The 17,023-nt window shown below is 34.9% G+C and overlaps 4 non-coding genes across 4 annotated transcripts; 3 read left to right on the top strand and 1 right to left on the bottom strand.

The window, feature by feature from the left end:
• The first annotated feature begins 2,807 nt into the window (after positions 1–2,807).
• Positions 2,808–2,880, top strand: TRNAM-CAU (transfer RNA methionine (anticodon CAU)). The gene has a single exon. It is a non-coding gene; the product is annotated as a tRNA-Met (tRNA).
• Positions 2,881–4,278: 1,398 nt separating this feature from the next.
• TRNAM-CAU (transfer RNA methionine (anticodon CAU)) lies at positions 4,279–4,351 on the bottom strand. Its single transcript has one exon. It is a non-coding gene; the product is annotated as a tRNA-Met (tRNA).
• A 1,793-nt stretch (positions 4,352–6,144) lies between these two features.
• On the top strand, positions 6,145–6,217 carry TRNAM-CAU (transfer RNA methionine (anticodon CAU)). Its single transcript has one exon. It is a non-coding gene; the product is annotated as a tRNA-Met (tRNA).
• A 508-nt stretch (positions 6,218–6,725) lies between these two features.
• Positions 6,726–6,798, top strand: TRNAM-CAU (transfer RNA methionine (anticodon CAU)). The gene has a single exon. It is a non-coding gene; the product is annotated as a tRNA-Met (tRNA).
• The last annotated feature ends 10,225 nt before the right edge of the window (positions 6,799–17,023 follow it).

A 17,023-nucleotide genomic window follows, 5' to 3' on the forward strand; every position in this document is an offset into this window, starting at 1 on the left:
AGAAAGAAAGAGCGTCATTTAATAGTTATTAACGAAAAACTAAAATTATTTCCTTATTTTCGTCGATCGAAAGAGCATAAGTCGTGCACTTTTGAATTTTTCAATTGTGTTTTACCGTTATCACAATTCAAAGGAAAACCAAATAACCAAAGCGCTAAGGGAAATCTGATCTATAACAGGTGCGTTCAACTGTTTCACGGCACATTTGAGTCTTTGTTCAGAGATAGGATTCATGACATCTGCAGTGATTGGTTACCGCTACGGGCAATTTGTGTGAAGCGGGTATTGTTTCTCGCATTACGGTAAGTTGAAGGGAAATATTTTTAAAGCGTATTTTGGAATAAGCAGGTTTGGTTCATATTTGGGTTGTCGAAAAATATATTAAAACGATTAATTAATTAATGATTTCTTAATTTTCTAAGTTATAATTAATTTAAGATAGATTATTCTGGATGGATATTTTATCAACGTCTTCCAAAGGGTTAAAACCTCCTCTGCTTTGTAGTAGTAACTAACTAGTAACTTTGCTTTGTCTTTCCACGTATCCTATATTCAAATAGTGTAAACTAAAAGTTACTCGCTTTTCTTAGCAGTTTCATTTTAGTAATTTAATCTGTAGACTACCAGTTATCAGTTTCATTTTAGTCATTTAACCTGCAGAGTCATCACATAAATTAACCTATACACCTTGCCTTGACATTAAAATTAACACACGTAAGAAGCTTTCGCATTAACCTTAAAATGTTATGTCAAAGTGTACATTCACTCCGCGATTCATGTATAATCTATGCTCATGTATGATCTGTGCTCATATTTAATCTATGCTGTCAAAGATTAGTTCAGTACAGATACGTCCTTTGAACTAGTCACATTTATCTGCATCTGAGAACTTAAGCACGAAGCCTTGTGAACTCGGTAGTGCTAAGTCATTTGGCTTTGACTAACTTTCCGTTTGATAGCATGTCGTATGAAAACAGTGTAATTGAATGTGTGTACTAGATGTACCATTTATTTTATACCTACCTATGTAGAAATGTATTTTAGACTAGAGCTTTTATTTGATAATTATGTTAGCTTTTCGCCCACGTAGTCAAAGGAAAACCGGCATAGCCTATCGTTTCCGTGGATTTTCGGTTACCCTCTATGTTTGTGCCAAATTTCATTAAAACCGGCTAGGCAGTTTTTGCGTGAAGAAGTAACAAACACACATAGGTACATTTATGATATTAGAATGATATGTTTTAGTTTGGTATATTACTATCATAAAAAAGAATACTTTACGAATAATTTTGAAATGTCAAATATTATAAATCTCGTAAGTATTAAACGCTCTAGGAGCTTTTCATAAGGTCAAAGATAAAACAACTTGTTGAACAAAAAAACGACATTTTCTTTGTTTTTACAGTTTTTATTTCACTTCATTCAATATTGAATATTTTAAAACAACTGCAACTTGCGAATCTCCAAGTTTCCATTTTACGTTACAGTTGCAATTTGACATCTGACTTGTATTGTTCTGTAAACAATGTCTTGGATCTTGTTTTAACTACATTTAAAGTTTGTAAACTGTACTATTCTCATAGTACAGTTTACAAAGACTAGAAAGAATTAAATTATTTAATTTAAATAAATTACTTTATAAGTTGAAGTTGTGAAAATATGTATAATAGCTAAAACAACATTTTGTAACAATATTAAATGGCCATGAAATTAATTTTAATTTTTACTTTTGAACAATAGTTGATTAGAGGAAATGGCTTTGTAGCAAAAAGGTCTTTTGTTTATCATTTATATTTGTTTATGTTTGTTAATTATTCATTTATTAATCTAGATTTGTTAATTATTCATTCATTCATTAGATTTTTAACGTCAAACGCGTATATGTTTATCTGACAAGCTGAAAATCAGCATTGACGCTACATTAGCATTTATTACTCAGCATTATAAACTGTACACTGTCTATTTTAAAACTTTTCTTAAAGGTACAATTATTATAGGGCTTCTAAGTGAGTTAACTTAGCTAAAGGGATAAGAATAATCCTTTTATATTCAAATAGAGTTACTGTCCATTGTAATGCGATTAAGATAACAATAAACGACGCCACTTGACTTTATCTCTTTTACCCAATTTCGCAAGAAAACGGGTTATGTTTTAAGAGGGATCTTACACCCAGTTAATTTTAAGTTTCATGTTTCAGTCGTATTTTTTAAACATTTGAAATACCTAATCATTTCTTGTACCTATTTTATGTACATGTCAACTAAGCCGAATACATAATATTACCTATATCTACAAAAATACAAAGTTATTTTATTTTTCAGAAATAAAAAATATCTACTTATAAACTATGTAGGTATTATCTACTTTAAAACATGCAAGGATTTGACGAGAATTGATTATAAGCGATTGTAATATAATTAATATTATATTACAATCATCGTAAATATTTATTATCCTCTAAAAACATGGCGCCGATTTTGATAGCTGTCAAATGTGACATTGACAGCTGTCATCGGATATAATTGCGTTTCAATAATAGATATTAATTCAATTAGATTACTGAAATGTTATGATTGCATAGTGATGAACATAAATCCTATGGAGTCGATTGTTACTTTATTTCTTTGTAAATAAGTTATATGATAAAATATCTAGGTTAATATTTGCATTGTCTTTAAAATTGTGTGTTTCTTTGAATCATTTTAGTTTCGATTTTTGTTTTAGAGGTTTAAGACTATAGTTTTAATTTTGTCGGGTATATAATTGAATGAAGGTATAATATCTTTATTTTCACACACATTCATTAGCCTCGGTGGCGCAGTAGGCAGCGCGTAAGTCTCATAATCTTAAGGTCGTGAGTTCGATCCTCACCCGGGGCAATATTTTTAATTAATACTCATTATATTTTAACTATTATAATTATAATTATTAATCGTTATAATTTTTGCCCCATATTACGCGATTAGTTCATTACGTTCTTCATACATAAAATTTTAGTCAAACTGGCTTAAATAATCTGAAATAGTAAATATTAAAAAGTATTGTATTACCTATCACTACATAGTATAAAACAAAGTCGCTTTCTCTGTCCCTATGTCCCTTTGTACGCTTAAATCTTTGAAACTACGCAACGGATTTTGATGCAGTTTTTTTTAATAGATAGAGTAATTCAAGAGGAAGGTTTATATGTATAATAACATCCATTAAATAGTTGAGAAGTACTGTTATATTTGAGGTTTCTAATGTGATGTCGTAAATAATTACATTTTTTCCGCTTACATTGCAAACGCAGGCGGAACCCTACGAGTTTTATCAAAATAATGTACTAAGTATTGTACACATTGAAAAGGTCTACAGAAAAGTCCGTGATGGTATATATGTCTATCTCTTATGGATAACCCACAATAACTTTTTTTTGTCATTTACTTTTTACGACAAATAATGGCTAATTTTCGAAGCGATTTTAACCAATACAGCATTAATCCTTAACCAATTAAATATCTTTAATACATTGTTCATTTAATATAGAATAAATCTATATGGCCCTTTACACCGTATGATTTAAGTGAATATTTTCGAAGATATTACAGATTTAAAAATTGCGGGACGTAGCGTTTGCGGCCGGCCGCCATTGCACCCGTGCGAAGCCGGGGCGGGTCGCTAGTAAATTAATATAAAATACCAAACGAAACAAAAGAAAGAATATAATTCGTATAGAAATCACCCTAATCACGTCAATCCAACATGCCAAAATGAATGACAGCAGGTTCAAACCCACGGAAATATCGGCGTATTTTTAAAAGAAAGGGTGAGGCTGAGGTAGGTAGGATCTAGATAGCTTTTATTATATGATATATGTAGTTTTGTAGTTGGAATAAAGCAGATCTTAATACAAGGTCGAAATGTTGTTTTGGTTATATCTTTCTTTGTATGTAGCGTTAATATAAAAAATAAAAATACTCAAAATTATATTAAATAGAAAAACTTGTGAGTTAAACAACTTATAAATTTTCATAGAACAGAAAATTGTCAGAGACGTTAAATACATGATTATTAATAAAATATCGAAAAGCCCCTTCGATCCTTCTACTGCAAATTTTTATATCGCGGGCAAAATTTTTTTTCTTTGTGATTAACCCTCTACATACATAATACGCAAATTCAAAAAGTCTTGTATTATACTACTCATTTGGAGTGTTGATTACGTTATTCCTACGTTAATTTCCATTTCAAAATTATTTTGTATTAACTATTTACCATAAAAGTTGCAAAAATATTGCCCCGGGTGAGGATCGAACTCACGACCTTAAGATTATGAGACTTACGCGCTGCCTACTGCGCCACCGAGGCTGGTATGTGGGTAGTTGAAATAATTATGTAGGTACCATCGAAGAAAATCGTAAAAAATAATCATTGTGAATCTCTGTCGTATTGAAATATCAATTTGTATTTATACCACAACATCTATTTATAGCAATATGTTATTGAATGTTTATGAATGTTCCAATATTTCACTAACATTATCAGCTGCATTGATTTCGATAAAAATTTTCACACAGAGCAGTGATGCATAATGCATACGATTGAAACGGTTTATTGAGGCGTGTTCAGTTTTTGGCATCTGTCTGTATTGTGTAGTCTGTGGATTAGTTCAACTGATTATCGAAGATTATCGGTTTATTATTTTGCATGGTTGCTTTGAACTTGTTGTGGTTTATTGAATGTTTGAGTATTCTGACTAGCACAGGTTATTTTTAGGCTATTGCATAGCTTTTATCTCAGACTTTGAGCGCGGCGACCGAATGCAAAAATTCCGTAACGAAAAAACCTAACGCCGCCGCCTAACCTAAGCCTAACCTAACTCCAACCGGCACAGTATGTATATTTTGCAGTAGTCTAAATGTGATTAACAAACAAACTTTCATACTGATTGATATTAACTTTGATTTATTTTTTTATCAAACTGACATCAATATAAATAAATTAAAAAAACTCAGAGACGTATTTATATAGCGCCCGCCAAACTTCTAGGCCTCAAACTAAGCTTGCGCATATAAAAATGTACTAAAACTTGATGCGCAAACTTCCCCCACCACGTTACTTTGAGACCAAGAAGTTTGGCGAGCGTTATATACTTGAAAATGGTTATTCTGTAGCCGTGTCTACTGCACAGCTACAGCTATAGCTACGACGTAGTAGGCGTAGCGGTTCTAGAGCATCTACGAACTCGTCGATACGACCTGATTAGTGTCTAATGACCCTAATGCCATCTTTGTATAATAAAGTGCAATGAAAATTATTTCTGTATCTCTCTTATGTCTAATGTTAATTTTAAAAGATATTATGTTATACTAGCTGCGCTTCGCGGTTTCACCCGCGTGGCTCCGCTCCTGTTGGTCTTAGCGAAATGATATAAAGCCAATAGCCTTCCTCGATAAAATATGGGCTATCTAACACCGATAGAATTTTCCAAATCGGACTAGCAGTTCCTGAGATTAGCGCGTTCAAACAAATAAACAACAAACTCTTCAGCTTTATAATATTAGTATAGATTAAAATAAATATATAGGAATCTGTATTATTATTTTGAAACAATATGGTGTCATAAGAATGAGGTGTCGTGATAATTTATATTGTTACTTTAAAAGTCAAAAACTTCCATAGCGCAATTCGTTAATTTTAACTAGAATATAAATGACATAGGTACCTATATATAATATTATATTATAGTACTGTGTAATGTAATTTGAAGATACTCGTCCGTTTAGATTATAATATAAGACTAGCTATGCCCCGCGGTTTCACCCGCATTGCTCCGTTCCTGTTGGTCTAAGCGAGATGATAATATATTATAGCCCATAACCTTCCTCGATAAATGGGCTATCTAACACCGAAATATTTTTTCAAATAGGACCAGTAGTTCCTGAGATAAGCGCCCCAAAGTGAGTATAAAATTTAATGAATTTAAATTATTAAGATAAGGGAACTTATAAAATAATATTTTAATGAAGTAGTTCTAAAATTGTACTGAAAACTACTAAATATTATCATGCGGTTTTAATAACAACATTTTGTAACATCTATTTATTTGTTGTTGTTTTTATTAAAAAGTTCAATTATTATTTTCATCTACCCGCATATAAGCCTCGGTGGCGCAGTAGGCAGCGCGTAAGTCTCATAATCTTAAGGTCGTGAGTTCAATCCTCACCCGGGGCAATATTTTTTTGTATAATCATTTATTGGAGTGCTATTATAAGGCATTCTTGTCAAGTCTTTCGCCATTGGAAAGGTAAACACATAATTAATACTTATACATACATTAGTACGTAATAATTCTACTCAGATGCATCTACTTCAACCAATTTAAAAAAATCTACGTAAAAGTAGAAATTTTGTGATTAAATGTATTTTCTTGCTTTATTTCTTTCAAATTTCAATATATGTGCAGTATTAAAAAAAAATCAAATTACTATACCTAAGTAGAAATTTTGCGATTAAATGTAGGTATTTTCTTTCTTTTGAATTTCATTATAATAATATTATGTGAGTTATTAAAAAAAATCATTAAAATAATTAGTAGTTAACACTACACTAATGTTCCAGAAAATTATTTATTAGGTCTAAACAAATGAATGACTAAACTACAGGCTTTTATTGAAAGGAAATAAAATGATCATTAAATAGTATGCTGAATAATATCTATAGTTTCGAAATGCAATCACCAGCCTCGGTGGCGCAGTAGGCAGCGCGTAAGTCTCATAATCTTAAGGTCGTGAGTTCGATCCTCACCCGGGGCAATATTTTTTGTTTGTTTGATAATCTTTGAGTGGTTATAAAGTAAAATTTCCAATCTTCTATTAGATAATACATGAATATTCAAGACCAAAACTAAAAAATAAAATATATATCAGACTAGATGATGTTTTCGAGGATTCTGTATGATCAAAAAAAAAATATTAAAATTGCAGACTCGATAAAAAAAATCACGAAGTTACCTCTAATTTTCACACTTTTACGATTTCTACTTGACATGACAACCTAACTACTATGATTTTTTTTTTCATAAACAATTACATTAATAGTTAAAACATTTGCGAGGGATTTGACAAGACATTTTGTTTAATTACTAAATTACTTTTAGTTTTGGTTATATCACGATAAAACTATTTTGACACTTAATTTATTTAATTCCGCGAGAAAAAAAGGAGCCAATATACAATATATAGAATAGGTATGCTTAAACTAGCTGACCCGATAAATTCAATACAGCCTTGCGAAATTCTCAGATGTTTTAATAATATCTCTTATTTGAGGAAAAATCCATTAAAATAGATAATAAAAATTGGTCCAGTCAAGCTGAAGTTATAATAAAGTTAAAAGGAACAGAATTTTCCTCTCTTCTATATTAATTTTATATAGAGGAGAATGTTTGCATGTAATGGGAAAAATTACATCATATTATAATAATATTCTGCGACACAACTTTTTATTGCACGATCTTATCTTTTCATTTCATATTCTTACTAATAAAAAGACGCGTGGCACTCGGAGACTGCCGCGGTAAAGCTATTGCATGCTATGCCTTCAAGCCACACCTCCGTGCCCGTCGGAGTGGGTAGCGTGAGGTTTTTTCGTTACGGAATTTCTGGATTCGGTCCCCGCGCTCAAGGCCCGCGATAGAAGCTATGCAATAGCTTAAAAATAATAAGTAACGTTAAGCAAGCGTTTAGCTATATATATATAAATAGAGTTTTTGAACGAAGTTCCTTATCGCGCGTTGTGAAAGGGGGCTAGACGGAAAAAATTCTTACGAAAAGTTGGCACGATACTCATTGCTAGAGCTGTAAGCCGTCTGTCTCTCTCTAACTTAACACTTCGTTCCATCCGGATGTCTCTTGACATCGCTCGAGTTTTTTTTTAATTATAAGTATTGCTGTAGATATAATTATTAATTATTTAACAAATACATAATATGTATTTTATACGAAACGGCTATGCTCCGCTTGAATTAAATACAAAGAATCCTTTATCACACACGATTCTTTAGTTATTTATAATAATGAAAAATCGGTTCAATTCAAGATATGAATTCCTATAGGTAAAAAATGTGGTGGCTATATAGCCAATGCATATCATTAGTATGATAATCCAATAAAGAAACTGTTGTATACACGGTTTTGAGTCTAACTACTACACGTGCACGGCTCACACACACAGCGAAATGCGAGAAACGACGAAATTATGACTAAACTGACACGACTTGATAATTGAACTTATTTTTATTGCAATATTTTTTTTTTATAATTTACTTTGATTTGTTTGTAACGTTGAATGGTCACAAAAGTAGATACTAGATACCATTTACCTAATTTCATGGGACAGTGATTGATTGGTAAACAAGTACATGCCAAAGTGTACTTCGGAACTATTATTCTTCTGGAACTATTGTGGAACTATTATACGAGTAGAACTAGATGTGTCGAGTTTAGGCTCGTTTTGTTAGTTATGTCGAGACCTTACCTTCGGACTTGATGGAGTGACCTGAAGGTGTACTTCGAAGACTGCTACTGGAACTACTAGACGATTAGAGCTAGGTATGCCGAGTTTGGGCTCGTTTTGTTAGTTATGTTGAGACCTTACCTCCGGACTTGATGGAGTGACCTGAAGGTGTACTTCGAAGACTGCTACTGGAACTACTAGACGATTAGAGCTAGGTATGCCGAGTTTGGGCTCTTTTTGTTAGTTATGTTGAGACCTTACCTCCGGGCTTGATGGAGTGACCTGCAGGTGTACTTCGAAGACTGCAACTGGAACTAATAGACGAGTAGAGCTGGGTGTGCCGAGTTTGGGCTCGTTTTGTTGGTTACGTCGAGACCTTACCTCCGGACTTGATGGAGTGACCTGCAGGTGTACTTCGAAGACTGCTACTGGAACTAATAGACGAGTAAAGCTAGTTATGCCGAGTTTGGGCTCGTTTTGTTAGTTATGTCGAGACCTTACCTCCGGACCTGATGGAGTGACCTGCAGGTGTACTTCGAAGACTGCTACTGGAACTAATAGACGATTAGAGCTAGGTATGCCGAGTTTGGGCTCGTTTTGTTAGTTATGTTGAGACCTTACCTCCGGGCTTGATGGAGTGACCTGAAGGTGTATTTCGTAGACTGCTACTGGAACTACTAGACGATTAGAGCTAGGTATGCCGAGTTTGGGCTCGTTTTGTTAGTTATGTTGAGACCTTACCTCCGGACTTGATGGAGTGACCTGAAGGTGTACTTCGAAGACTGCTACTGGAACTAATAGACGATTAGAGCTAGGTATGCCGAGTTTGGGCTCGTTTTGTTAGTTATGTTGAGACCTTACCTCCGGACTTGATGGAGTGACCTGAAGGTGTATTTCGAAGACTGCTACTGGAACTAATAGACGAGTAGAGCTAGGTGTGCCGAGTTCGGGCTCGTTTTGTTAGTATATAATTTTTTTGTGGTATCAAAATATGTAAGTGGGTTTTCGAAAACTAGAAAGACAAAACGTTTATTTTGTACATGCATATACTACTGATAGGTACTTACAAAAACTTTTTAGGTTCAAATATACTGAAACATTTTATAACTCAAGAAAGGGCTCACCTATCCAAACAAGGCTTTTTCCGGACAATTTAGTAGATGGTTTATGTGAAGTTTGGTAAGGTAGAGTAGGGTAAAGTAGGGTAGAATAGGGTGAAGTAGTGTAGAGTAGTGTAGGGTAGGATAGAGTATGATAGGGTAGGGAAGAGTAGGGTATAAGATAAAAAAATGGATAATACTCACCAAAAATATATTTTTTTATTAATTCTTAGTTTCCATTATTACTACTAGCTGGCCCGGCGAACTTTGTACCGCTAGCGCGGAACTAATTTAGGCTTTAATGAATGGAATACAATGATACAAAATAAATATAGATATATATAACAGTATTTTATTTCGATGAATAACACATAGGTATAGGTAAATAGAATAAAAATAAAACAATAATTAGACTACTATCTGTGTTCCCCGACGAGTACAATATGGGGGTCTTCAAGCGTAGAGTGAACAGGTACCTTCTAGGGAAGCGCATTCCATCTTGGACCACATCTCAGCTTAACATCAGGCGAGATTGTGGTCAAGCGCTTCCCTATTTACTTCATACACGTGCCAGAGAAACATTATTGAACTACGTTTTCCCGAACGGCCTTGGCATCTAAAACAAAAATTGTGTTATAAGAGCTATAGACTATATCACTCTTATAAGATAGCTTTACTCGTTTATTAGTTACAGTCTATAATCATTTATTAGGTCCAGTAGCAGTCTTCGAAGTACACCTGCAGGTCACTCCATCAAGTCCGGAGGTAAGGTCTCGACATAACTAACAAAACGAGCCCAAACTCGGCATACCTAGCTCTACTCGTCTATTAGTTCCAGTAGCAGTCTTCGAAGTACACCTGCAGGTCACTCCATCAAGTCCGGAGGTAAGGTCTCAACATAACTAACAAAACGAGCCCAAACTCGGCACACCCAGCTCTACTCGTCTATTAGTTCCAGTAGCAGTCTTCGAAGTACACCTGCAGGTCACTCCATCAAGTCCGGAGGTAAGGTCTCAACATAACTAACAAAACGAGCCCAAACTCGGCACACCCAGCTCTACTCGTCTATTAGTTCCAGTAGCAGTCTTCGAAGTACACCTGCAGGTCACTCCATCAAGTCCGGAGGTAAGGTCTCGACATAACTAACAAAACGAGCCCAAACTCGGCATAACTAGCTTTACTCGTCTATTAGTTCCAGTAGCAGTCTTCGAAGTACACCTGCAGGTCACTCCATCAAGTCCGGAGGTAAGGTCTCGACGTAACCAACAAAACGAGCCCAAACTCGGCACACCCAGCTCTACTCGTCTATTAGTTCCAGTTGCAGTCTTCGAAGTACACCTGCAGGTCACTCCATCAGGCCCGGAGGTAAGGTCTCAACATAACTAACAAAAAGAGCCCAAACTCGGCATACCTAGCGCTACTCGTCTATTAGTTCCAGTAGCAGTCTTCGAAGTACACCTGCAGGTCACTCCATCAAGTCCGGAGGTAAGGTCTCGACATAACTAACAAAACGAGCCCAAACTCGGCATACCTAGCTCTACTCGTCTAGTAGTTCCAGTAGCAGTCTTCGAAGTACACCTGCAGGTCACTCCATCAAGTCCGGAGGTAAGGTCTCAACATAACTAACAAAAAGAACCCAAACTCGGCATACCTAGCGCTACTCGTCTATTAGTTCCAGTAGCAGTCTTCGAAGTACACCTGCAGGTCACTCCATCAAGTCCGGAGGCAAGGTCTCAACATAACTAACAAAACGAGCCCAAACTCGGCATAACTAGCTTTACTCGTCTATTAGTTCCAGTAGCAGTCTTCGAAGTACACCTGCAGGTCACTCCATCAAGTCCGGAGGTAAGGTCTCGACGTAACCAACAAAACGAGCCCAAACTCGGCACACCCAGCTCTACTCGTCTATTAGTTCCAGTTGCAGTCTTCGAAGTACACCTGCAGGTCACTCCATCAAGCCCGGAGGTAAGGTCTCAACATAACTAACAAAAAGAGCCCAAACTCGGCATACCTAGCGCTACTCGTCTATTAGTTCCAGTAGCAGTCTTCGAAGTACACCTGCAGGTCACTCCATCAAGTCCGGAGGTAAGGTCTCGACATAACTAACAAAACGAGCCCAAACTCGGCATACCTAGCTCTACTCGTCTAGTAGTTCCAGTAGCAGTCTTCGAAGTACACCTGCAGGTCACTCCATCAAGTCCGGAGGTAAGGTCTCAACATAACTAACAAAAAGAACCCAAACTCGGCATACCTAGCGCTACTCGTCTATTAGTTCCAGTAGCAGTCTTCGAAGTACACCTGCAGGTCACTCCATCAAGTCCGGAGGCAAGGTCTCAACATAACTAACAAAACGAGCCCAAACTCGGCATAACTAGCTTTACTCGTCTATTAGTTCCAGTAGCAGTCTTCGAAGTACACCTGCAGGTCACTCCATCAAGTCCGGAGGTAAGGTCTCGACATAACTAACAAAACGAGCCCAAACTCGGCATACCTAGCTCTACTCGTCTATTAGTTCCAGTAGCAGTCTTCGAAGTACACCTGCAGGTCACTCCGTCAAGTCAGAAACTCTAGTTTATAATCCCATAAGTATAAAATACTATAAATAAAATCTTACCTTGTTGTGCCTTGGTTGTCGGTGCAGAATGCGTGAAGGATCAAGTTTGACTATGTCAACTATTTTGTATACGTACAGCGATCTTTTCGTAAACGAGGAGCTGCTTACAAGCGTCACAGTGTCTACTCACAACGGCGGCTGAGCGCAGACTAAATTACTAAAATATTTCATTACAAATTGTGTTGCAAAAATTCAAGGTAGTGACAAATAAAATAACCCTTATTTCAATGCAATAAGTATCACGCGATACAGCTAAATATGTGAAAAAATAAGATTTGATTTTATTTTTTTTCTCAGCCTATTTGTAACATTTTGATAGTTTTATCTAGTACCTTTTTGAGTTAGACATGTCTACTTACTTAAAATATTTTTAAATAAATCAATTTGTTTTATTAAATACAAGAAAAATGTTCGTTTATTCAGCACGATATTGTCAATTTTGGGTGAAGAGGCAACGGAAATTATTTTTTTCAATATTATAAACCAAAATTTTCGACTTAAAATATAGTACCATTTAAAGATTAAGGAGTAATCTATTTATGGTAATTATTAGTTTAATTTGGTTTTGTACTATTTCGCCGCAAAATGCACCGAAAAACTGCGTATTTTTGTCAGATTCGTAAACGCGTCCTAGGGTCAAATATATAACATACAATATGGGTCAAATGAACCACCACGGGACATATCTAGTACGAAAGAAGAGCAAAAAATAATATGATTCATCACTATGCCGTCACTTGTAAGCTGTCCAACCGAGTGCAGATGAGAATTGAAAAGTACAGGTAGACTCGGTAAATTTTGGTCATATATTTTTGTACGGCATTCTTAACCATCGATAGATCCATTAAAAATAATAAGAAACCGCTCAGTGCCGTACAAAAATGTTGGTCCACCAAGTCGGAATTTTTATTTAATTTCCGAGAGTTACCGGGGGTAAATTTGGTCATTTGACCATGTACGGCATCTGTGTCATACTATTGCTATACTGCTTTTAATCCATTATTCCGCAACGCCGTACAAAAATCATGGGGACAAGGGGAAAAAATCGAGAGTTGTAATCCCCTCTCTTTCCCCACTCCAGGGGGTCATTTGACACAACACGAAATAAATTTATTTTTAAAGTATTTTATGCATAGATAATATTTTTTCATGTGCCGTACATTTTCGTTGGTTCAAAGGGGAAAAATCTGAAAAAGAAAAAATCCATATAACGAAATGTTTGCTTTATATTTTGATAATAAAATATAAATATACATTAATATTAAGAAGCTCGAGGTGGTTAATTATCACCTTGGAAAGTCGGAGTCAAGTGGAATGGACTCCGTTAAATTGATGAACTAATAAAAAAGCTATGAACGAAAAGATGTGAATTATATGCAATCAGCCCATGAATACAGGTAAAGTCACAAACAAATGCTAGTAATATATACATATTCAAAATGTACAAGTAAAGCGCTTTCAAATGATACCAAACACGGCATATTTATCTTAACTTTATTTTTTTACTCTGTATGTTTTGTCCGCTAGAGGGCGCCACATTAGATTTTGTGAAACCCCATATAGCCTTTAGCTAGCTGGTCGCTGGTTATCCAGTGAACAATTCAGACGCTTCTAATGATATGTCATTTGTCGAATTCTGATAAGTAGTTTAGAAGTTACGAGGGAATAGATGAACATACATACATGACCTGTCAAAACCATAACCCTCCTTTTGCTTTGCCGTAGTTGGGTAAAAATATGTTAATGCCGTACTGTATCAAATGGCCATAAAGCACCCTTAAAATTGTAGCTTTCGTCGCTTTCATCAGCCTAAAAGATGTGGTCTGCACAAAAATGTACGGCATCGTTTTTTCCTTATTTATCTATGTTTATACTATTTAAAACAACGAATAAAGTGTAGAAAACTATTATATTTCATTAACCTACGATGTTTAAACTTTAACAAAATTTCTGGTTTTGCATTTCTCTATAACTTTTTTTAGAACGGTTTCTTTTGAACGGCAATACTATACAACAATTTAATTTTACAATATCATGTTAAAAAAAAAGTTCCCGTACAGGGTCAAATGACCTTACAGCTCTTTATATCAAGAATTCGATGAAATTAAGATGATTATTGGTATACATTTAAAAGAACAATTATTTTTTGACGGCATTGCTTTTAATAGTACTTTTGAGTGCTAGATAATGTTTTGGAACCGAAGCCGTACTTAGTCAAATGACCCCCTGGAGTGGGGAAAGAGAGGGGATTGCAACTCTCGATTTTTTCCCCTTGTCCCCATGATTTTTGTACGGCGTTGCGGAATAATGGATTAAAAGCAGTATAGCAATAGTATGACACAGATGCCGTACATGGTCAAATGACCAAATTTACCCCCGGTAACTCTCGGGAATTAAATAAAAATTCCGACTTGGTGGACCAACATTTTTGTACGGCACTGAGCGGTTTCTTATTATTTTTAATGGATCTATCGATGGTTAAGAATGCCGTACAAAAATATATGACCAAAATTTACCGAGTCTACCTGTACTTTTCAATTCTCATCTGCACTCAGTTGGACAGCTTACAAGTGACGGCATAGTGATGAATCTTATTATTTTTTGCTCTTCTTTCGTTCTAGATATGACCCCTGGTGGTTCATTTGACCCATATTTTTTTCATATGCGGGCTTGTAGTCTAATAGTTGCTTACCGCAGTCTGTGTGCCTGTATGTTTGATTGATGTTGTTAGATTTTTAAAATTACTCAACAGATTTTGAGAAATTAATTATTTTTTCCTCGAATTATGTTTTTTTAGATTGAATATTATCTTGATCAACTAATAAAGAAACTTCCTTTCTCTCTTATCCAATACATTGGTACATAAAATAAAATACATAATATTATCCATGAAATTTATTTTAAAATAATACCAATTTTAAAACAAGCCACAATTATTAAAGCAAAAGAAACTGCCTCATAATAAATTTACAAATTAAAAATATCAAAATGCAACGTTGTAAATACAAAATTTAATTACTACTCAGAACTGAAAAAGGCATAGAGTTGTTTTCGGGTTAAAAGTGCTTGTATTTTTTTAATTCGCGCTGGACAAGCCACTCCAGGTAGCACTGGATAAAAAACATGTCAAGATCGGAGTCCTGAATTATATAATCTGTATTTATAATATAACTAGAGTGAAAAAAATATAATTTGCCACATTTTCCCTGAATACGAATGTCTAATTAAAAGATAGTGTTTCGCTGCGTTACATAACTAGTAATGAGGTATTTTTAGTTAAGAATTTTTTTATTAATTCAATGTATATATTATCTGTGATAAAGTGTTGAAAATTGGTGTGTATTTTGTACTTTAGGAGCTTTGAAAATGTTGCTTTTTATACAGATATCTAATCTTGTTGACGCCGGAAATTGCATGCATGCAACCCTTTATTCTAGCAACGTTACCAAATCTGTTCATTTATTTTGGAGTAACGATGGCACAAACATACTCACTAATCACTTTTTAGTGCCGGGAAATGTAACTACTGTATTATTTTGTTACTCATATTTTGCTTTTATCATTTACATATAAAGATTAAACGTTTACCTCGCCTAGATCAAATGTGAAGACTTATAAATTAATTGATGTATTGCTAGACACAAATTCTTAAGTTCCAAGCTAAATCTATACTAATATTATAAAGCTGAAGAGTTTGTTTGTTTGAACGTACTAATCTCAGGAACTATTGGTCCGATTTGAAAAATTCTTTCGGTGTTAGATAGCCTATTTAACGAGGAAGACTATATAATATTATCATCACGCTAAGACCAACGGAAGCGGAGCAATACAAAAACCGCGGGTCACAGCTAGTGTATGAAATTTTTAGTAATATTATTTGAAGTCTGCTTAGACTTAATAATAATAGCTCTATTATTTCGAAAATGATGTGGAAAATTATCTTTCGATTTATTTATTTTAATCAAATATCTATCACAGAACTTTGTCATACACATTGTAATCTTAGTATTAATTAAAATAAACCCCCAAGCCGCCGACATAAATACGAGTAAATATGTTTTGTAAAACAAATTGTGTTTTACAATCTCATAAAGTAGGATAGCATCGGATCGCGATTTTGGGTCACTGGGCATAATAACTATAAACCAGAGGTATTGTTTAACTATGCGGAAATATTCAGGAAACGGTCTTTGGAAGTTAAATGTCAGAGATCATGTTCGTTGTATATTGTAGGAGTGAGATGGAAGACAAGGAACGAATGTGGTGAAAAAAGCTTTCAAGTTTTAAACATTCATGATATTCGTAACTATTTTCTTGTGTTTGATTTTACGTGAATACATACATTTAAAAATTAAAATCGTTAAAATCTTTAATTTGTAATTTGTAAATTCATGACATTGTTTCTGTTAGATACGTAGTAGGAAACAGGAGAAACACTCGAAGGCTCGATTCGCACTGCTTTATTATCTTGACTCAACACAGGCGCGGACGCAGCCACGCACACATATACAACCACAGACATAGATAGACTACGCAAGTACCGCGATCTGTATGAAAACCAAGCGTGTCATATTTTTTGTACTGACCTTGACGCGTTATGACGTCACGAGCGCTTTTTAGTGATGGTAATTTCATTTTACGCTAAATCGATTAGGACGCCACTCGCGCGGCGATTCTAGTATCGTCCTATCCCATCGAAGTAAATCGAAAGAAATCAGATCAAACTAGATCTATGTCTAATGCTGGCCATACACCATACTTCCTATCGTCCATTCGGCATGACGCTACCGATTGGATCAGTTAGAACTG

The sequence above is a fragment of the Colias philodice genome, chromosome 25, assembly GCF_061535455.1.
Source record: "Colias philodice isolate Cphi_HAF_F1 chromosome 25, ilColPhil1 Martin Lab GWU primary, whole genome shotgun sequence".
NCBI classification, from domain to species: Eukaryota; Metazoa; Arthropoda; class Insecta; order Lepidoptera; family Pieridae; genus Colias; species Colias philodice.